General features: G+C 46.5%; 1 protein-coding gene and 1 long non-coding RNA gene across 2 annotated transcripts in view; both read left to right on the top strand.

The window, feature by feature from the left end:
* LOC125320914 overlaps window positions 1-23,261 on the top strand; it is a 204,400-nt gene that overhangs the window by 173,862 nt on the left and 7,277 nt on the right. The gene's annotated exons all lie outside the window — the stretch shown is intronic.
* Window positions 14,152-19,810, top strand: LOC125320986. The gene is made up of 3 exons (XR_007201375.1): window positions 14,152-14,338; window positions 17,677-17,750; window positions 19,658-19,810. It is a non-coding gene; the product is annotated as an uncharacterized LOC125320986 (long non-coding RNA).

The following is a 23,261-nucleotide window of genomic DNA, read 5'->3' as shown; positions in this document are numbered from 1 at the left end:
CAGGGCAGAGCAGTCCCAGTGCGTGTTGCGTCGCTTGTCTATTGTGTACGCCGTGTCTTTTGGGTGTCTTGTGTCACAGGTCTTTTGCCTTAGCCCTTCGATGTGCTTGCAGTCATGCTTTCCGCCAAGAGTTCTCTCTCCTCTTGGCATCCTCTTGTTTGTCATCTCCTGTGTCACGAGTGCCTGCATGGGTTTGGCCCACAGCTGCTCTGCCCTGCTGCATAGCCTGGCCTATAGGTGTAATAGAACAAGGCCCAAGGCCTTTAAATCTGTAATGTAGGGTGTAGTTTGGCCTCTAGATGATATTCCTAGATTGACACAAGATGGCTGGAGCTGTTAAGTTCTCGTGCAGCCCTTTGACTTCTGTCATCGCTTTCTTGCAGATGCAGACGGATTAGAATCCGTGGCAGAGCACCCCATACTGGGTGAGGGGGTTCCCGCAGGAAGGTCGGTCACTGTTTGTGTTTGCAGAGCAAGTGTTTATGGTGGCTGTGTTACAGCATTGTTCTTTGTCCTTGTTCTTAGGAGGAGATTGTCTCGGTTTTGAAAGACAGGTGTCTGCTAAGGAAGGCAGAGGCCCCCCCTTGAAGTGGCAGATATAACCCCTTTTCCCTCCAAGTTATTATATTTTGAAATCAAGGGCCTTTAGGCGAAGATGTGGGAAATAGGAATAACAGTTCTTTACTATATATATATATATGTATATAACCAGTCAAACAAAACAACAACAACTATGGCAGTAACAGCAATCACAAACCCAGTGCCAGCCTTCTCGGCTGCCAGGCCCTTTCCCCTCGGGTGCAGTTCCGCTCGCAGCCGGCAGGGGCGCTGGCGGCTCCCGGTGAGCAGGGCCGGTGCGATGGTTCCCCCGCGGCTGCAGGGGGCGCTCCGGGGCGAGCTCGGGAAACCCGCGGCTCTGGTGCCCTGGGATCCTGGGAAGGATGGAACAAAGGCTTCACAAACCCCTGGGCAGCTGATCCCGGGCTCTCAGGAACAGCAGGCTGAAACGGCAGGCTGGAACGGCAGGGACGGACGCAAATCCCGGGTGGCAGGCGAGATGTATCCAGATGGGAGAACCCCACGGAGGCCCAGGCAGGCAGGGCGAGCAGGGCTACAGCGTAGCGAAAGCTCGAAGCAGCAGCGGAGCAGGGCAGCCACAGCTCGGCCTCCAGCAGGGCAGGGAAAGCGGCTTTTGGGGTCCTGGCATTGTTTCCAGCAGGAAGAAAGAACGGCCAAAAAGAAAGAAGCAGCAGCTCCTTTCTCTGCAGCTTCTCTCTCCGGACGCTCAGAGCGAACTGTCCCCACACCCAGGTGTAGACAAAAGAGTATCCAGGCCCGCCCCACTCCCCTTTTTGTCTTTCTTAAGTACAGCTATTTGTCCCCTAGCAACATGCATATGGGAGAAAATTCCTTTAACAGGAAAACCTAAGACTAAACTAAAACCCCAACAGAGATAAAGCCAGATCTCAGCAGTCGAGGTCAAGTGAACGAGGTAAGAAGTCCCTGGTGGTAAGAACCACTTGTTATTCCTTGGGTGCCAAGTTCTGGTACAGCTCTAAGCATCCGTTGTCATTTGTGTGTTTTAGATGGTCCGCTTGTAGTACGCCAAAACCCCTCGCCGCCGGCTGACAGACCTGGCTTGCCGCCCTCGTGAGCCCTCCAGAAGTATTAAGGGACTCTGCCACGAAGCCTTTAGCTTTTCCATGTGATGGTAGCATCCGGGAAGCCTTTGGCAACGGCCGAGGACTTGCAGTGAGTTGCGGAGGGAGGGAGGAGCGAGGGCCCCCTCAAGTTTTGGCGATGCCGCATCACCTTGTCTCCTCTTAACCCAGGTATACCCTGCGATGATGGTGATGGCGTTGGCCTCGGAGCTTGGCCAAAGCGTGCGGCCCGACGACCGCGGCCTTCTTAGGAGACGGTGAGGGGCAGAATTGACGGGTTTTGGCGGAGGTGCCACTAAGTTCATGCACTGATGTTTGTTTGCTTTTGTTTATTGTAGCTGACCAAGAGATAACCAGCCCGATGAAGACATGAGGTTTCCGCCTGGCGAGGTGGCCTTCTTTTGCACCCGAGGCAGACTGATATCCTCAGACATCCAGGAGATAAGTCGAGGCCTGCGACCCACAGAGGGGGTGAAAGCGGGGTGTCGAGTTGGGACTCACCGGGAGGTATTTTTGAGTCAGATTTGGAGGTGGGGATACCCAAGAAGGGGCCCCTTAGGCCCCATAAAGCAGAAGTCTTGGATTTGATCACGGTGCTGAGGTGCGCAGGGCAGAGCGGTCCCGGTACATGTCACTAGTCTATTGTGCGTTCTCTGTCTTTTGTGCATCTTGTGTCGCAGGTCTTTTGCCTTAGCCCTTTGAGATGCTTATTGCAAATGCTGGGCATTATTCTTAGCGTCTCTGTTCTTGGTGTTCCTCAGTGCGGTGCTGATACCATTGATCCTTTGACTCGTGAGCTTGGAGGTGCATCAGCATCACGTCTCTCTTCAGCGACATTGAGTCGGGTGTCTTTTCAGGTCTTGTTCTGAGCTGCATCGACAGCTGTGCGCTGCAACGATCCATTATAGGGGATGAGGACTTGTAAGAATGCGAAGATAGCTAGAGGATTCCACCCGTCCAATTCTCGGGCATCCATCTTTGCAGTTCTTGGAATAAGTCCTTCTGTTATCATCCTCTTCTGCCAGGGTTCGTGCAGCCTCCTTGGCTCCCCGTCGGTCTCGTTCCTCATTTGCTCGGTCCTTGTGATCATCTAGCCCAGAGTTTTCTCTCCTTGTTGCATCCCCTTGTTTGTCATCTCCTGTGTCACGGGTGCCTGAGTGGGTTTGGCCCACAGCTGCTCTGCCCTGCTGCATACTCTGGCGTATGGGTGTACCAGGACAAGGCCTGGGGGCTTGTAATTTGTGATGTAGGCTGTAGTTTGGCCTCTAGATGGTATTCCTAGATTGACACAGGATGGCTGGAGCTGTGAAGTTCTCCTGCAGCCCTTTGACTTTTGTCATCACTTTCTTTCAGATGCAGACGGATTATGACTGTGGCAGAGCGCCCTGTACCTGGAGAGGGAGTTCCTGTAGGAAGGTCAGTCACTGTTTGTCTTTGCAGGGCAAGCATAAATGGTGGCTATGTTACAGCATTGTTCCTTGTCTTTGTTTTTAGGAAGTAAAGCTGGATATTGATGTTTAAGGTCGATGGAGTGAGGTAAACGGCGACTGGTGGACAGAAGGTGTTGGTATTGCTTCAGTATCAATGTCTGCTTCAGCTCTAAGCATCCACTGTTGTTTGTTCCTCTTCAGCGGTCCACTCGCAAGATGTCCTGGCCCAGAATGCCAGGGGCCAGGTGGGTGCAAGCTTAAGGTATTGGTGTGGCACACTTCAGTCGGAGTGGGGCGGTTGTGATTTCAGTCTCTCAGCCTGTTTTTTTGCTTTGTTTCTTTGCAGGTGCTGCCGCCGCCCTAGGCGTGCCAAGGAACAGAGGCGAGCAGGCCACTCGGCATTTAGGCGGGGCGACTAATAAGAGAGCGGTATGCGGCGGCGTGTCAAGCGTGTACCTTTTCACTTTGCGGGTATCGTCCAGGCCACCTCCAGAGTCGGATGAAGATTTGAGGTGTGCCGGGGCAGCAGTGTGGAGGAGCCCTGGGGATTAATCTTCTGGAGGGCGATAGTCACGTTTTCTGTTTTGTCGTCTTAGGTACGATGAGCCAGTGTGGAGCTCAAGTTTGGAAACGGCCGGTAAGCGATTAGCCTCGGCAGTTAAGAGGGAGGGGGGTGTTGCGGAAGGGGTCACTTCTGGGACATCTCATCGCAGTCTGAAGTTTCTTTTTGAATTTTCGCAGCCTCCAAAGCGGACTACAGGGAAGGTACTGATGTCCACACCGCCCACGTGTTCTTTTCTGTCGAGCACAGGTTTTTTCCGCTCATCTCTGAAAGCTAAGTGTTGCGACCCGTGGTCTGGAGAAGGGAAAAGCCTTTGGAATCACAGGAGGCAATTTGAAGTTAGCTTAGAGGAGAGGGCTGTAGCGGGCCGGGCCCCTTGGAAGTAAAGGGAGAAGGTTTCTCCTCAGCATCACCTGACCCTTTGCCGGGCACAGCAGTTCCACACCCACGTTTTTGTGAGCTTTGTGTCATCTGCCCTCTTTGAGTCTCGATGTCATCGCGGGTCTTTTCGCCTGAGGAGCTCGCCTTTGGGTCCCGAGCGGTCACCCGGCAGTCATCACCTCTTTCTCTAGGCCTACTGAGCTTCTTGAGCATCCTCTTAACAGCTTTGGTACTAACTTCTTGTAAGGAGTTGTTTCACCATCACGTGCTATTGCTGTAGAGCCTTTTTTCCTTTGGCATCGTCGCTTTCTGGGTCATCTTGCAGCAGGAATCTTGGGTCCATCAGGTGAAACTGCTGGGCAGTTTTAACTTCTCTCTGTGTTACGTAGTTTGTGTCTATGTTGTGTAGTTTGTGTCCATCGTCTTCCGTGTCATAGGGCTTTGTTATGTCTCAATGCTTTATCGGCAGCGGGGGGGGGTCTCTGCTCACCTACTTTTCCAGACCAGGCTTATTCCAGCATCTTTACTTTTTTACTTTTTGAGAACAGAGGAAGTACAGGAGATGTTCTCATCTATCTTCCGTCTCACTTTCGGTAGTGCCTTCTGTTCATGTCCTATTCCCTTGCACTTCTTTACGGAGCGTATTAGACCCTCCTCAGGTGACCACGGTAGTTCCGTAGGTTCCGTCGCCTTAAAGCGTATCGGGCTCGAGAATTAATCTTCCGGAGAGTTATCTCAAGCCCTCTCGTCATCTTTGCTTATATCCGGCGCACCGCCTTGTCCATGAGCTATTTACGGTTGGAGCTGCCCTGCCCCGGCAAGGTCACAGTTAAGAAGAGCAGTTAGAAAACTTAAAGGTTCCTATCTTTTCTATGGGATTCTGGGTAGAAAATTTATGGGCCTGGCACGGGGATAACTCCTAGCCTTCGGCCCCTCACCGACTGCCTCACCTTGTCTCGCAGGTCCCCGAGGCGGCTTCGGATCTCTGCCGTCACCGACGCTACTGATTTTTTTTTCAAGGATCAGCAGCTGGAAGATGTGCTGAAGCATCTCCATCAGTAGAGCGTTTTGAGGAAGGGCTGCAGTCAGTGCGTAAGCTGAAGAGTGTGAGAGTGTGTGACTGTCTGTGTCTGTCTGCGAGAGCTTGTCTGCCTGTGAGAGCGTGTGTGTTGACCGGTTCTAATGTCACGTGTGTGATTTTTGCCTTTCAGGTTTTTCAACACTAAATTTTTAAATTTAGAATTAAAAAAATCCCAGCTGCGTTGGGTTTTTTTCCCCCCCCAGCTGGGTTTTTTTTCCCTCGGTCTTGGCCGGTCTGCGAGGCGACATTCATCGCCAAGGTTTGGGTGGGGACCCTGCCGGCGCCAGGGTTTTGTCAGGCAGGACAATTTGGAGGCTCCCAGGAACCACATTCCTGTGGAGTGCCGAGAGTTAGCGGAGGGCTTGAGATGAGAGCGAGGGCGGGTTTGTGTGGAAGCTAAAGGAGGTGCGGGTGGTGGATGAGTGTTGCGTTCTCCACATGTTGCTGTTGTTTTGGGTTTCCTATAACAATAAAAGAAAATGGAATAAATGCCCCAGAAATAGAAAAATTTTTATTGTATTGATATGTATTTGGCTTGCATTGCCCTGTATTGTTGTGTATTTGTGTTTGCCATTGCATTTCCATGTATTGCTCTGTATGTAAATTGGACTTTTACTAGAGTGTGTACGGATTGTATTCGTACTTGCGTTTGTATATGTTATTTCCACATGTTTTGCTGAAGTGTAAGTAAAAAAAATTCATTCAACACAGATGACGAAATATACCCTATTCCTCTCACTCCCCACCTTTTGGTTCCTGTCTTTCTTTGGTTTAGTAATTTTTTCGCTGTGTTTCTTGCTTTGCTACTCATCTTGGCTTTACTTTTCAGTCTATTCCTCACTTTACTTTTTCTGACTTTCTTTCTGTCTCTGTTTCTAACTCTCTTGCTCTTTCTCAGTTTCTCTATGTCTCTCTCTAGCTCTATTTTTCTTCAGCTCTATTTCTCTTTTTCTCTTTAACGCTATTTCTCTTTTAAACTTGCTTTCTTTTTTTCTGAAACCCTATTTTTCTCTATTCCTTTTTCCCTCTAAATCTATTTTTTTCTCTATTTCTTTTTGTTTTCTCTCACTTTAACTTTCTTTCTGACTTTCTTTATTTCTGACTTTCTAGTGACTTTCTAGCTTTCTTCCTAAATATCTCTCTAACTTTCAAAAGGTCTTTCTACCTTTGTTCGTTTCTAACTTTCTACCTTTCTACCTCTGTTTGCTTCCACCCTTCTTTCTAACTTTGTTTCTTTCTGCCTAACTTTGCTTCTATCGTTCTTTGTTTCTAAATGTCTATGTTTTTAACTGTCTTTGTTTCCATCAAACTTTCCAGCTTTCTAACTTTGTCTGGTTCTAAATTTCTACCTTTTTAACTTTGTTTCTAACTTTGTAGCTTTTGAAGTTTCTACATTTCTAATTTTGTTTCGAACTTTCTACCTTTCTAATTTTATTTCGTTATAACTTGGTTTGTTTCTACCTTTCTAAATTTTTGTTTCTAGCTTTATTTTTTTCTCACTTTCCACCTTTCTGCCTTTCGAAATATCTACCTTGCTAACTTTCTACATTTCTAACTTTGTTTTTGACTTTCAACCTTTCTAACTTTGTTCTTTTCTAACGTTGTTTATTTCTAACTATCTACCTTTCTAAATTTGTTTCTAACCATATTCATTTCTAACTGGTTTTGGTTCTAAATTATTTCCTTTCTAATTTTATTTCTTGATAAATTGGTTTGTTTCCAACTTTCTATCTTTCTAAATTTTTTTTGTTTCTAACTTTATTTGTTTCTCACTTTCTACCTGTATGCCTTCCTAAATATCTGCCTTTCTAACTTTGTTTGTTTCTCACTTTCTATCTTTCTAACTTTCTTCTTTTCTATCTTGATTTGTTTCTAACTTTCTACCTTTTTAATTTTCTACCTTTCTACCTTTGTTCTGTTCTAACTTTGTTTGTTTCTACTTTTCCACCTTTCTAAATTTGTTCTGTTCTAACTTTGTCTCTAATTTTCTACCTTTCTAAACTTGTTTCTTTCTAACTTTCTGCCTTTCTAACTCGGTTGGTTTCTAAGTTTCCACCTTTCTAAGTTTGTTTGTAACTTTTTATCTTTCTAACTTCCTACCTTTTTAACTTTGTTTGCTTCTTTCTACGTTTCTAACTTTGTTTCTTCCTTTCTAGCTTTCTACCTTTACCTTTCAAAATTTCTACCTTTCTAAATTAGTTTATTTCTTATTTCTTTTTTTCTAAGTTTGTTTGTTTCTGCCTCTAATTTTCTGCCCTTCTAACTTTTTACCTTTCTTTCTACCTTTCTAACTTTGTTCCTTTCTAACTAACTTTGGTGGTTTATACCTTTGTTTCTTTTTACCTTTCTACCTTTCTTCTTTTCTAATATTTTGTTTCTATTTTTCTACCTTTCTAACTTTGTTCTTTTCTTACTCTGGTTTCTAACTTTCTACCTCTGTAAGTATAAATTTGTTTGTAACTTTGTTTCTTACCTTCTGCCTTTCTAACTTTGTTTCTTTCTAACTTTTTACTTCTCTTTCTACATTGTAAACCTTATTTCTAATTTTATACCCTTCTAACCTTCATTGTTTCTAACGTTCTACCTTTCTAGCTTCCTACTTTTCTAACTTTGTGCCTTCCAAACCTTTTACTACTCTAATTTTCTACATTTCTGACTTTATTTCTAGCTTTCTGCCTTTCTAACTTTCTACCTTAGTTGTTTCTAACTTTTTTTGGTTCTTATTTGTAGTTTTCTTAAGTTTTCTGGTTCTTACTCTGTACCTTTCTAAACTTACTTATTTCTTCTTTTCTTCCTTTCTAACTTTATTAGTTTGTGTCTTTCTGCCCTTCCAACTTTGTTTTTATTTTTCATCTTTCCTTGTTTTTTTTCTCCATTTTTAACTTTTTCCTTTCTAACTGTGTTTGTTTCTTGTTTTCTACTTTTCTCACTTTGTTGTTTTCTAATTTTCTTTGTTTCTACCTCTCTATGCTTCTAACCTTGTTTCTATCTTACTAATTTTCTAATTGACTACGTGTGCCGGTTTGGCCAAATTTAGAAATATATCCTCTGAGAGAAGGCAGGCTGCAAACCACCCCTCCCCCACCAGGTTTGGGGGGGAAAAAAAATATCCTCAAAGGAAAGCGAAAGAGATAAAAACGTTTTATTTAACAAACACACAGAAAGAGGATAACGACGCTAAATAATAACACCTCTCTCTCTGCCGAGAGAAACCTGGGAAAATTTCAGAGTCCTGCTGTAGATCTCTCTCTCCTCGGAGCTGGGACGGGGCATTGGGCCCACCTCCAGGGCCAAGGCCTCAGTGTAAATTCCTCCCGATGTATTCTGATGTTGAGCAGTCCAGCAGAGGAAAAAAAAATATCAAAGTCCCAGGAAAACAAAAGTTCGGCTGTCCGTCTCTCTCTGGAGAAAGAAAAAGGAGCTGAAAAACCGGCCGAAAGCAAGCAGGGTGCTTTCCCCACTCTCGCTCTGCTGCCGCAGCTGACCAAAAAGTCTCTACCTCTGTGTGACCTTGAACAAGCTGCAAACTCCTTTGAAGAAGTTTTGCTCAGGTTTCAGCCCCCCTCCCCCCCCCCCCCCCCCCAGCTCAGTTTAATGGCACAGAAAGGCACAAAATTAATTTCTGGGTATGGGGCAGCGATAGGGGAGATACACATCACAAAGTGAGACACTATGTTTTGAACTTCCTACCTCTCTAACTTTGGTTTTAACTTTCTACCTCTCAAACTTTTTTCTCTTCTAAATCGGTTTGTTTCTAACTTCCTACCTTTCTTACTTTCTACATTTCAAACCTTACAGGTTTCTAACTTTCTATTTCTTAACAGAAAGTCAAAACGCAGGAAAAGCGCCAGAACCGCAAACAGGCCCGGGTACAGCACGGCCTTTGCGGGTCACTGTCACACCATTCTCTACTTTCTCTGCCCCTTCTCTATGACCTTTTTCCTTCAATTTTCTCTTCCAGCCCCCTAGTTCTGTCTAAAACAATGCATCTAAACAATAATAGAGATAACAATACATCAAGTTCAGATAAAGGCACTGAAGTCAACAGTTCTGATGTTACGACCTTCTCACAGATAACACAAGTTTCCAAAGAACTCTCTCGGAACAGGTAAAGAAGAGAAAGCGCACAGACTTTCAATGCAGTACTCTAAAACCGACGAGAGATTTAGTCTCTGTCGGAGCCAAAGCTCCTCTGGACTCGGGCCCAGAGGGAAGCCAAAGCACAGGGATCGAATTAAAACCTTTGGACAGGCTGAGCTACATGAAGCCACACCAAAGTGAAATAGAAAGATAGATTTTTAACTTCAGTAGAAATATATGCTAAGTGCCTTAAACATGAAAAAGCCGTAGCAGAGACCTTAAACACAGTTCTTGCCGCAGCAGCGTTACCTTTTCACGGAATTCTTTACTTTAGACAAAATATAGATAGAATTACACCGTTCATATTTTTTAGATAGAGCGTTCACATAAACAATAAGAGCCAATAGAAACTGCATATGCAAATCTGTGTAATACCTAGGTAGTACTTGTGTAAGGCTTACCGCTGTTAGAATTAGGCCAGGATAGGTTAAGAAAAACTAGAATCGTGTATTAATCTTATCGGTCAGTTAAGAAATATAATCCACACTTCTGTAAGAAAAAAAATAGAGCGTATATTACATTGTATAGAGGGTATCATGTATAGTGTGTATAGTATATAAAGCATATAGAGTATACGGAGCATATAGAACATATAGAAGAGGCTGTTTTTGCCCGCTGTTGCTGCTGCTGCTTGGCTTTATCACGTAACCCCCTTTGAACTCTGCCTTCAAGAAAACTATGAGACTATGAAATGAAGAACTTAGCAGAACAGCAGCCTCCTCTGCTCCGTTACCCTGGTCCGGGAAGGACGGTTACCCCGTCAAAAGCTCAACAAGTCTCGTATATCAAATCTCAAAAGTTACATGCATACTTATGGAACGCTTTATAGTTTAAAAAAATATTTCAAAAACCAACCCAAATGATGCCATGAACATTTTTTTGCCTTTTCTTTTATACCCCTGTTATACCTTTTTACAGCTTCTGTATTCCTAGTGCTTTTTGCCTACATTCTTGGACTTGTTTGTTAAGCTAAGAGACTAAACATTTTAGAAGCTTCGTAGCTAGGGATCAGTGCGCCCCAGACCCCAAGGTCCTCTCCAGAACATATTCTGTAAACCAAGATAGAACCATCCAGGGGAAGGTTCCTTGGGGAGGGGGGGCTCACTTGAGCCTCTCATTGGGGAATCTTTGATAGATATGTTAATTAGTAAAGCCTATAATGTTATACCCAATGCTGGGGGGGAGACGGGGAAGACAGACACAGGAAAAGACTCGGCGGGGTGCATCTCGATGCATATGACCTGGATGCGTACACCTAAGGATCCTTAAAAATAAATACCAAGGTAAAATCCCTTTTCCCCTTCTAACTGCGTATGCCTCTTGATTTTAAGACCAGGAAAAGGCATCACTGACAGTTTACCTGCACCTGGCATCAACTATCTATTATCTATGGAAAGGAAAGCCCGGTGCCTCAGCGTGTCAGGTGCAGACAACGAGCCGTCCAGGGAAGGAGCAGCAAATCCTTTCTGCATCTGCCCTCACACTCGGACCGGCAACAACCCCAGGTGTGAGCCCTGAGAATGATGAGGGGGCAGAGCAGCCCCAGGTGTGAGCTGTGATGGTGAGGAGAGGGTGGCTCCTGCCGGGGGCCGTTTTAGGAGGGGTTTCCTCAGCTCACTTTTGCAGGGCTATGTCCGAGGAGAGGGGCTTACGGTGAGCTCCTGGGGGGGTCTCTCACGAAAGGACGGTGAGAGCATCTCACAGGGTCTGGGGGAGCATTCGGCTGCAGTTAGATGCGGAGCATTGCCAAAGGAGGTGCCAGGCAGCTGCAGCTAAGCAGGTGAGCTGGTGCGTAGGTTTGGGGGGGGGGGGGGTTCTTTCTCTTTTTCCCTTCTGATTTCATCTTGCCAGTCCCTCCCCCCGTGCCCTCAAAAAAAATGGGGATTAAGAGAACAAAAGGAGTTTAAATGGAGGGAAGAAACTCCTCCTTCATTATTGTCTGTGTTTGAACGAGGGGATCCCCCTTCCATTTTAAATGGAAGGGGAAAGCACGGATGTTACCATTTTATTGGTTTGAATTGAGGGCAACCCGTCCATTTTCATCAACCTAAGTTCTAAATTGAGGGGGAAGCCCCGCTGCCCCTGCTTTTTGAGGGTTTTAATGAAGGTAAAAATCGCCCTTTCCCCATCATTTGAGAGAGTTGAGGAAAACTCCTCTCTTTCTGTTATCTTAGAGCATTAAATAGAAAGGGAGAACACATTTATTTACCATTGTATTGGTTTGAATTGAGGTGAACAACCCTCGTTGCCTCAGTTTCAGGGGTTAAATTGAAAGAAACTCCGGCTTTTCCAGCATTTGAAAGGTTTGAATCGGAGCGTGCCACCCCATTTGAGGTCGCTTCGGCCATGCCCCGGCACCGAATGTCTCGCGCGGGAGCACTCCCGGCCGCTGGGGAATTTCTGAGGAGGAATGGGAATTTGGGGGCCGGGCCGCCGACAGGGACCGACGGAGCCGCGCCGGTCCGAGCCGCGCGGAGCCGAGGCGAGCGCCGGCGGGCGGGCGATGCGGCACGGAACCGTGTCGCCCCCGGTCGTCCCGCCCGCTCCGTGCCGTCCGTGCGCGGGGCTCGGGCGCCGCCGGGTCCCCCTCGGCCCGGCACCGGTGCTGCTCGGCAGGCGCCGGAGGCGGGCGGGGGTCTCCTGGCGCGGGGCCGCCCCCGCCTGCCGGAGGAGCCGCTTCCCTGCCGCGAGCCGCGCTCCGCCCGGTTCCGGCAGCGCGGGGCCGCCCCCGGGCGCCGAGTGCCGCCGGTGCCGTGGGTCTCGTGGCTTTTCCGGTCCCCTCGCACTGTGGAACGGCGGCAGCCCGGAGCGAGTCCCAGCAAGGGGCGTTGAAGCACGCCTGCGGCTTGTCCACTTCATAGCTTGCTTGTAAAGAGCCACCGAAAGGAACAATGGAAAAAAAACCAACCCCGATCCCCCAGGCTTTTTATCTGGGAGCTTAATTGGTATTGCTCTTTAACTGAGCCACGGCTTTAAATAATGAATGATTCAGCAGCCTCTGAGATAATCCTTGTCCCCTCTGTCTTGACAAGATTAGGGTGAATTCGGCTTCTTAGGTTGTGTAATTAGCATCTGCTGTCTGAACTAACATTTGCTGTCTCCCAATACTTAACTTGTGCTTACGTGAGTTAGTTATTGACTGCCCCTTCTTCAATACCCCCCTTTTCTTCGGTTATTTGTAATTCTTTACAAACCTTGCATGTCCTTAAAGTAAGAACCCTTCTCTGTCTTAGTTCTAAGTTTATGCTTGTGCCATGGAGCACAGGCATCGCGATTCCAGGTACATAATATCATACGACAGTAACTACTAATACAAACACCAAGTAACAATGCAATAACACAAATAGCTATTACAAACAATTGTTTAAGCCAGGATAAGTTGGGTAACCATGCTGTAAGTTTGTCTCATACCTCTTCAAACCTTCAAGAACTGTAATCTAAGGTGATCTGATGCAATGTTCGCTTTGGATAAATAATTTTAACAGTTTTCTGCATATGACTATGAGACCCTTTATCCTAGCCCACCCATCTGTGCTCATTTGTCCCTTGTCTTCTTGTGTCCAATTTAAATCATCAGTATCGTATGGTGGGGTTTTTTTGTTACTTATAAGGATGCTAGAAGGAATTAGAGCTAGGGCTTGGATCCGAACCCCACCGGCCACTGCCTTTGCTGTTTTGTCTGCCATAGCATTTCCCAGTTCAGGGATAGCGTTACCCTGGGACTGTCCCTTACAATGCATTATAGCCGCTTTTGAAGGTTTTACCGCTGCTTCCAGTAACTGTACAATTTCAGTAGCATGCTTGATTTTTTCTGTGAGGTAAATAAACCCCTTTCTTTCCAGATAGCTCTGTGAGCGTGTACCACCCCAAAAGCATACCTCGAATCGGTCCCAATGTCGATAGGTTTTCCTTCGGCCAACGCCAAGGCTCGAGTTAGGGCTATTATTTCAGCCTTTTGAGCCGATGTCCCCACAGGTAACGGTTTTGCCTCAACGACAGCGTCTGCGGTTGTAACCGCATACCCAGCGAGCCGCTTACCATTCTCCACATAATCGCTCCCATCGGCGAACCAGTTTGCCACATTTTCTAGCGGAGAGTCCTTTAGGTCCGGGCGGCCGGAGTAAACCGCCTCCACAGTTTCAACGCGGTCGTGCCGTACAGGCTCCTCAGCAGCCTCGCCCTGGAGGTAAGCCGCTGGGCTTAAAACGTTAGTTACTTGGATACATTCTCCGATTCTGCTAGGACAGCCTGGTATTTGAGAAAGCGAGATGGGGTTAACCAGTGATTTCCTTTCTGTGTGAGCACTGCTGATACCGTATGAGAGACAAAAACAGTTATCTCCTGTCCCAGCGTGAACTTGCGAGCTTCTTCTACGTTCAGGATCGCGGCTGCCATTGCACGCAGGCAGGCGGGCTGTCCTCGGCCGGCCGCTCGGAGAAATAAGCCACCGGCCTTTTGTACGGTCCCAGTTTCCGTGCCACGAGTCCCAGCGCCAGCCCTCGTCTCTCACGTGAGAGCAACGGAAAAGGTTTAGTGACATCCGGTATGCCCGGTGTCGGAGCTTGCATCAACTCACGTTTCAGAGTTACAAATGCGTTATTAGTCTCTGGTGTCCAGCATAGGTCAGTTCCCCCAGTCTCTTTTAGGAGTCGGTGTAAAGGTTTCGCAATGAGTCTATAGTTGTAGATCCGTAATCTACGCCATCCCGTCGTTCCCAGAAAAGTTCTCAGTTCTTTGGTTCTTCAGTCGGCCAGGGCATTTGACAAATTGCCTCCTTCCTGTTGTCTCTCAAGACTCTCTCCCCTCCTGCCAGTTCATACCCCAGATATGTAACGTTCTGGAGGACTAGCTGAGCCTTTTCAGGAGAGACTCTATATCTACCTAGTCTCAGAAAACTTAAAAGCGTTACAGTTCAGTTCTTGCAGTCTTCACAGGTCCTTGTTGCTATTAATAGATCATCAATGTACCGCAAGAGCGTACCTTCCCTTCCCCAAGCGGCGGCATCCAGGCTTCCAGTTCCTCGGCTAATCGATCTCCAAATATCACGGGTCTATTTTTGAATCCTTGTGGCAATACAGTCCACGTAGGCTGGCTTTTTCTCCCTGTTCTGGGGTTTTCCCACTCAAAGGCAAAAATTTCCTGAGCGCTTTCAGCTAATGGCAGACAAAAGAAAGCACGCTTTAAATCTAAAACTGAAAACCACACTCAGTCACTTTGTAATTTTGTGAGTAAAGTGTCCTCAGGTCCTGAACTAATCAATAACTTCCATTTGGCTTTTGTACCGGTAGAATTGGGGTATTGCAGGAAGATCTACACTCCCTCAACAACTTCTGATCGATAAATTTACTAATTATTGGTTCCATTCCTACTCATGCTTCATGCCTTAGCGGATATTGTTTAACTGACACCGGTTGTACCCCTTCCAGTAGTTCGATAATCACTGGGGGAGCCCGTTTTGATCTCCCTGGAATTTCAACATCTCTTACTAATGGGATCATCTGATTTGTTATTTCACTATCTATGGGTATTTCTCTTCTTTCAGTCTTGTTTGTTTGGTCGGTTGTTTTTTTTTTTTTTTTTTTTTTTCTCCTAGGCCTGAGTTGGTCAAAGAATGGGTTTTCCCTTTATCTTATCTTAGCGGTTTAACTTACACTTTAAAGTCCTAGTCAGGTATCTTCAGGAGGCTTCTTTGGTTGTAGCTTCTTTGTACAGTTTTTGTTATAATAATATTCTTACTCTGCTGTATAATTCTATACGTTATGAAGGATTAGTTTTTATGATACAGAACTAACACACAAAACATTTTCATACAAAATGTTCTCATGCAAACATATCTTTACATCAGGGCTATGCTTTGTTTTCCAGGAGACAGATTATAGCACTCTTGTCATTTAATCTTGACACAAACTACAAACTGTGGCTTTATTTTTGGTGGGATTAAAAATGAAATGAATTCTCTTTCAAATACAAAAAACCAATAGGTTTTTCTTTTTTTCCTTTTTACCTCAAGTAGCCTTTTTTTCTTTTTTTGGTGAATAAATTGCCTTCATCCCATTCTGCACCTACAACTGAGATTGCAGAATGTGCTATAAATAGGAGGGGTGAGGAAAAGTTAAAACATCCTCTTAAGACATATGGCATGAGATTGAACAGCACTTTAGTTTGAGAGCTGGTAGAAGGCTTTTCCGTATCCCTCTTGGTTTAGGAAGGGGGACTCAATCATTTCTCATGTAGCATTTGCTTGTGTTTTGTCAAGATTCTTTAATTCGTTAATTAGAAAATCCCAAAAATTTAGCCAGATTATAATAATTTTGATGCCGTCTTAGGCACAACAGGGAAGGTTAGTCCATATTTGTAGGATTTCAAATACGTATAAATTCTTATACCAACTCTCAGGATAATATTGGTTGAACCAAATTATACATCCCTAAGACCTTAGCCACACCATTTTTCAGTAAAAAGACAAAACAAGTTAGACAAAAATTAAACTCAAGAATATGTAGAATGCTTTAACTACTATTTGATCTTGCAAAATCAAGACTTGCAATGAAAGTCTTTTGCAATGTCGCTTGCAATGAAAAGACAAACAAATTACAAACATTAACCAACTGACAATGCAAGCAATTATGGTGACACTTTAAATTTCCTTGGTTTTCACACAGCTCCATCTCATGTGTTGGTAGATTCCTAGAAAAGAAAAGTGAAAATCTGGCCCACTAGACCGATTATTACAAAAGAAGTGAAACTTTACGGGACTAACACAAAGTGACAGCGAAGCAACGGTCATCACATCTAGGCGTGATTTTGCTGCTTGCAGTTTCGTTGCTCTCAAACCGCTTTCTTTATCTTTGATGTCGGGACATTTGACATTCCTAGAAAAGAGAAAAGAAACAAACTTCCCCCCCCCAAAAAAAGTCTGAGTGAAACAAGAGTTTAATTGCATTAACTTATTCAAGCGGAGTTTTAGTTTTTATTCTATGAAGTGCTTGTTGCACCACTTTTGTTGTCTCCCACAGGTTTTCGGTGGGGTTTCTTCCAATTGATTCTTCAGTGGAGGGAGCGAGACCGCTTTTAAAAGTTTTGCAAGAGTTGCAGTCTGTCAATCAGGCATTTGAGTTGCCTTTTTTCTTTTTTTAATAACCAATCGCATTTTTAGTAATCAATCATCTTTTAGTAACCAATTGTTCCTTATCTCAATTTTTTTTTTTTTTTTACCAAGTCCACCCCAGGAGTAGAGAGGTGACTAACAAATTAACCAAGGACAGACAGCAAAACATTCTCCCCATAGGTTTCTTTACAGCTCCCACAGATGAGGCCGCACGACAAATACCTGGGCCCACACAGGGACAACACCATCCCCGCAAGGCAGGAGCCGCAGAATCGGCTGCAGGATTAGAATCCGCTAATTCTAGTTCTCCACAATAAACCACAGACCGGTGGCAGGGGAGGGTTCCCCAGGAGATAGGAACTCCGGATTCGCCTCAGAACCGAAACCCGCCAATTTTGGCTTTTCACAACAAAACACAAAAGGCGCAGGGGCACGGGTGCCCTCCAAACAGGAGCCTTTCGGCTCCGCACAAGCGCCACGTAACGGGAGCTTTACAGCTCCGCACAAAACACCAAGCAGGAAAGAGAACTAAACACCCAAACCTATTCACCGCAATGTCCACGATTCTTACGACCTCTGCCATCACCTTTGGCATTGCTTTTGCCTTTTCCTCATCTCTTCTTACATACACTCGCTGTACTTTTCTAACCAGCTCCTCTCAAATTTCTCACTATTCTCTGCCCCTCTCCCCTTTAACATCATCTGCACTTTCATTTTCTGCCAAGTTCTTTATTCCTGCTCTTTCTAGTCTGATACCAAGCTCTCTCCTCTGGCAGCTTGGACACCACCCACTCCCTCTAGTAGAAGTACAATACCACTTTCTCTCACAATTAATACATGTACACAAATACAAGCTTCACAACTGTTTTCTCACACTTAACACGGGATTTCAAAAGGGAAATCAGATGGAGCTATATCAGAAAGGCGTCCGGGGTCTGGATGTTTTCAATTCAATAGCTAAAATCTTTCTCCTCTAAAATCCATCCCCCTTCGGACAGTAAGGTTGAATTCCAAACCGACGGTTTACGTGATTTACGCTCGTTCGCTCTTTGCCAAACCGCTTCGCTTTTCTCCGGCCGAGCCCGTCGCCGGGGTACGGAACCGCAGATAGAGCCTCTCGCTCGCTTCGTACTTTGACGGCACGTCTCGTCCACTCTCACGCAGCAGCAGAATAGCAACAGACAAAACAAAAATAGCTGTACAATAGCACACGACAGTGGGGTCCAACCCCTTAAAGGTACCTTTCACAGTGGGGTCCAATCCCTTTAGAAGTTGGGGTCCAACCCCTTAAAAGTACTTTTTTTCTTGCCCAGGACTAATTTTGGGAGGCCCAGTCTTCCTCGGGACTTTCAACCCACCCTCAGGGACTCGAACCCCGGACCTGCAGGTATTTCTGTGTTTAAAAGGAATAACAAATCCCTTAATTTGGTGCAGATGGTCCTTGTCTGCCCCCGCCATCAGCCGAAGGACAGCTGAGCTCCCCTTGAAAATTCAGGGTCGCGACCGGGAGGTCCGCTTAGCCCTGGATCCGGCAGCCCGGCAGAGAGGGTCCCGTCTCGGGGCGCCGGATGAATCGCGCCGCAACCGGGCCAGGAGACGCTTCAGAGACAGAGTCAGAGAAGCGGGTATTTGCTTTATTTGGCGTGCCGGGCGCGCGGGGATCGCTCCTCCAAGCGCACGCACCGGTGCTCCCTACAACACAGTATTAAGGGTTAAATTATGAATATTCATCACATTCCTTGGGACAGGTGCGGTTATACAAATTATTTCTCGGAAGTCATTAATATCATTAGCACACGGGCCACGCACACGCCGTACGTCCCGGCGGTCGCACCAAGGAAGGCTCGTCTTCTTCCTCGGGGGTCTTTCCGATGAAGGCCAGTAGTCATCCTCCCAGTGCACTTTTCACCTTTCTCCCTGGGCATGCGTAGTCCTTTGAGGAATGATTCAGCAGCCTCTGAGCTAATCCTTGTCCCCTCTATCTTGACAAGATTAGGGTGAATTTGGCTTCTTAGGTTGTGTAATTAGCATCTGCTGTCTGAACTAACATTTGCTGTCTCCCAATAGTTAACTTGTGCTTACACGAGTTAGTTATTGACTGCCCCTTCTTCACCAGACGGTGCCCATCAAACCGTGAGGTTCGTTTAAACCTCGTACGCTACTTTTTGAAGATGCAGGGTGGGTGAGGGCTCGTTGCCGTACTAGCGAACGGAATGCAGGAGGTTCTCAGAGTATCGGCATTGAAGTCGGAACGTTCAAGGATATCGGCGTGACGGTTCTCAGGGACGAATCTCGCGCCCGGAAGCCCATAGCACGGTAGCGTAGGATACGACAAAGCAGGGCGCGAGGCACAGGCGGGGTAGGAACGGCGAAGCGCTTCGTGCCGGCAGCTCAGTTTGGCGTCACCAATGTTTTCAGAGCGGAAGCGGATCGATTTGGTTCTGCTGCACTGGAACGGGATCCAAACCTTAGAAAGTATTTCTTTGTCCTTAGGCTGAAAAATATTGCCGCGCAGTATAGGAAAAGCGTCTACGAAGGACGTCCGGACTTCAGGCGGCTCTCTCGAAAGCCGTTTACGGCATAGGCAAAGTTACGGCAGTTCAGGGAGCGGGTATCCAGAGCCAGCCCTACAGCTGCCGGCTACAGCTCGTAGGCACACCTGAAGTCGCTTTCTGTTCAAGTTACAAAACATTATATACTTTGCCAAGTATCTTAATACGTGACAACCAATAAGCACCATACACAATACTTTTATATTTGCTTATAGCCTATCATAGCTACTACCATTACCATATTATAGTCATTATTATCCAATCACGAGAGTAAGTTACAATTTAAGCTTACAGTGGAAAATTCTCAGACCTTTCTTCTATTTGCCACATCGACGTGTCTTATCTGCCTGCAATATATCTCTTTTTTGGTAACAACATGTTTTCTAGTTACTTATGCTCTTCTTGAGACTTATTTACTTGGTGAAAAATAGGTCTTTGTTTGTAGTCACGTACCTTTGCCCTCATCCTAAAAATCTCCTTCCAACTCATCTCCAACCTTTGCCTTCTCAGCTATGCAGCGATCACTAGCGCAGCAAAACATCTTTTACTCTATATCAAAACTTGCTTTCGTTTCTATCTCATCCTCAGTTTCTACATTCAGAGGTCTTTCTGCCAAGCCTCCAGATCCGTGTAATTCCCTCGCCAAACTATCCTCCTCCCCAACGGCGCAGCACTCGTTGCCTCGCGCCTTCAGTTCATCGTGGAAAGCATTTATTTTAGCGAGCAAACGTTGTTGCGGCAGGCGCAGCGAAAAGCAGAAGAATTCTCGGTAAGATCATCTCGGAGAGCTCAAGCGCCGGCCAAAACCTCGCCACGTTCCGCCGTGACGCCACCGAGGGAGGAAAGAGCGTGAGGTGCAAAGCCCCGAGCGGAGCGGTAGGAAACGGGAGGACCGAAGAGGAGTCGGGCTAGGTACGGATTTAAACCGGGCCGGGTATAGGAACTGCAGAGTAGGAAGAGTCACTTAGCTGGAATTAATTTGTTTCAGGAAGTGTCTCATCATATAGTCTGCAACTTAACAGTTCCCATGCCAGGAACTGTTAATTGTAGCAGAAGACAGCAAACGAAGCCTAGAGACTCGACTGGGACGCCCCAGGTCCCTGCCAGGCGCGGATTACAAAAAAACCAAACCCTGAGGTTACAAAACCACTAAAAGCTCATCTTACAAAACACCGGGGGGGGGGAAAAAAAAAAAAGCAAGCCTACAAATACACCAAAAAAACAGCCTACAAAAAAATTTTGGGTTTTGTTTTGTTTGTTATTTGTCTGGTATTTTGGAACAAAATACCAGAATAACCTAGTTCAAAATCATAGAAACCCAAATTTCAAAATACCAGAAAAACAGTTTCAAAAAACCACAGTACCCAGTTCCAAAATATTAAAATAACCTAGTTTCAAAATACCAGAGCACCACGTTCAGAGGCAGCAAAGTAACCCAGTTTCAAATTGCCAGAACACGTTCAGAAATACCAAAGTAACCCTGTTACAAATTACCAAGTTCCAAAATACCAAAGTTACCCGGTTTCCAAATATCAGAATACCGGGTTCCAAAATACCAAATTAATTCCATTTCAAAACAGCAGAATATCAAGTTCCAAAATATCAAAATGACCCCGTTTCCAAATATCAAATTTTAAAATACCGATTTTCAGATGTCTTGTACAGGCAGGATTCCCAAACCCACAAAAACGCAGTATTGTCAAAATGGGATCTGTGCTACCAAAATGGGTATTTTCTCCTCTGAAAAGCTTTCCCATAATGACCATCAATAGATGCATTTTTTTAAATTGTACAGCCAGATGTACAGTGTCATAGGTTAGCAAGCATAGTCCCGGAAGGGACGTCCTTGCTAAGGGGTGCTTACAGTTTCCTCTGGGAACTGACAGAACCTATCAGCTGGCCAGTTTGAATATGGACAATTCTCTAAGCCACTTAAAGTTGTGACCACCTCTGTGATCCACAGTTAAGAATAGGCAAACTCCCCCTCCAAGCTCTCTCTCGTTTCCGGTGCTGGCACAGGTGGCTGTGGGGCCCGTGTGGGGGCTAGCGGGCCGGGCCGGGCCACGGCCATCCTGGAGTCGATGGACCTGTTCCAGCCGTGGAACCCCCCCCCCCCCACTGCCTTGCCGTGGGCAGCCGGAGCAGCTCGGCTCTCCCCCCTCTCCACTGCGATAAGAAAAATTCAACATTCCAGCTGCAAAGCTGCAAGGCCGAGGTGAGATTAACCCTTTTACTACTGTGAAGAGCTGAAAACCTGAGGGCAGAGAGAGAGGAGATGCTTAAAGCTGAAATTCTGTTGTGAAGCTATGATATATCAGAGTATCCTGTTGTAATTTCATGAAGATATGGGGGGTGGAGCGTTCAACTCGTAAGCAAAAGCACCTGCGCCGAGATAGGCAGATGCTGACGCAGCTGTAATTTCATGAGAAGTTTGGACAGGGAGAGATGAACCAGATGAGGACTTTTGCTCCAAACGGGAAAGGAGAAAACCTCAGTCCCTAGAGATGCTCCCAGAGATAGTCCTAACGATGAAGATGATGAAGACCCTTTGCTCCCAGGGAAGGAGAAGGGCCTCTGTTTTTGTTTCTGAACGGCTCAACCTTAAAATTGTACCCCAAAAAACTTCAAGAGTGGACCCTCGAAAGCAGTTGTGGGAAAAGCTGCAAGTCGGGGGAAGGGACTCACACGCAGGCAGAGAGACTCCTCTTCTTAAATGGACTGAACAATATTTGGAAGTGGGAGGCTGTCTCGTTGTGATAATGTTTTCATAGCATGAGCAAGAAGAGGCTTCTCTTTCTAAATGGACTGAACAAGGTTATTATGGAAGCGGCAAACAGACCGAACATCTTAAGGGTTGTCTTTGAACATTGTCAGTGGGAGAAGGGAGGAAGGTGGGGGGAGGAGGAGAGTTCTGAAGGTGGTATAATTTTTTCTTTTTTTCCCCTCTTTTAGGTCTGTTAATAAACTTCTTTATATTCTTTCAAGTTTGGTGCCTGCTTTGCATTTCTCCTAATTCTTATCTCACAGCAGATAAACAGTAGTGAGTATTTTGGACCAAACCACTACACTAAATTGGTGTTTCCGCCCGGTTACAAACCGAACCCGCGACATACAGTAAGACTTTTACTTCAAAAGCAAACACTCGTAGTAGTTTTCTGCTTAGATCGTGTCTGCAAGAATCGGCATTTGGGCCGGAGAACTGCGAGCGGGATCAAAGGATGGAGTAAACCCTCTCCCTGCAGATACACGAGGAAAGACTGAGTAGCAGGGAAAAGGAGTATTTATAAACAATATCAATATTTCACTGAAATTCAGGGCGGATCGGTGACGGGGGCGCTCGGGTTCGGCCTGGGCCTGCCGGGATGGGCCATAAACGACCCGGCCAAACCCTCGAGGGCCGCGTCAAACACTTCAAAGGAAACGGAAGTCAGTAACGATTACAGAAGAACAATTACCGGTAATCGCTTGCGATCGGTGGGGAATTTCCTCGGTAAGTACAAGCCTACGACATAGGGAATTTTGGAGGCAGGATCCCAATTTTGGCCACGTGCACCCGGACGAGAAGGCCGGTCCTTTTCCACGGAAAAGAAAGCCCCACACCCCGGCATTTTGGGGGCGGACGACGGCCCGCATAGGGGAGGGAACGACCGGCAGGACCTTTCTCCGCCTCATCCCCCCGCTCCGAGGCGCGGCAGCACCGAGCGTGACCGGCGCGGATGAGGAGGGGGCGGCTCCTGCCAGAGGTCGCTTTCAGAGGGTTCCCCGGGCACACCTACGTGGGCAGCTGCCGGTCAAGAGGGGCCAACGGAGGCGTCCCGAGAGACGCTCTCGGAACAACGGTCGCAGCACTCCGCAGGAGCCGGGGAGCGGCTGGATGCACCCGGGTAAAGAGCATCGCTTCAAGAAAACACCCAGGGAAAAGCTCTTGTGCCGAGGGGCGGCACCCGAGCGGGTGGGGCAGCATGTGAGGTCCCTTTCATCTCCCCCTTTTCCATCATTGTAAGGTTTAAATTGAGGGGGAAGCCCCGTTGTCCCTCCTTTCTAAGGGTTTGAATTGAGGAAAAATCCCCCTTTTTCCAGCGCCAGAGAGTTTTAAAGTGAGGAAAACCCCTTTTATCCCAATAGCTTAGGGGATTCAATTGAAGGGGAGAAGCCATTAATTTGCCATTGTATCGCTTCAAGTGGAGGCAACTCCTGCCCGTTTCCTCATTTTAAAGAGTTTAATCAAAGGAAGCTCTCCCTTTTTGGGCATTTTAAGGATTTAAATTGCATTTCAGGGCGCTCCTACCCGAGCCCCGGTACCGAACGTCGTACGGGAGCGAGCCCGGCACGGACCTAATAGCACT

This window comes from Corvus hawaiiensis, chromosome 2, assembly GCF_020740725.1.
Source record: "Corvus hawaiiensis isolate bCorHaw1 chromosome 2, bCorHaw1.pri.cur, whole genome shotgun sequence".
Lineage (NCBI taxonomy): Eukaryota > Metazoa > Chordata > Aves > Passeriformes > Corvidae > Corvus > Corvus hawaiiensis.
Note: the sequence above shows the minus strand (reverse complement) of the source record. Positions and strands in the feature narration are given on the sequence as shown.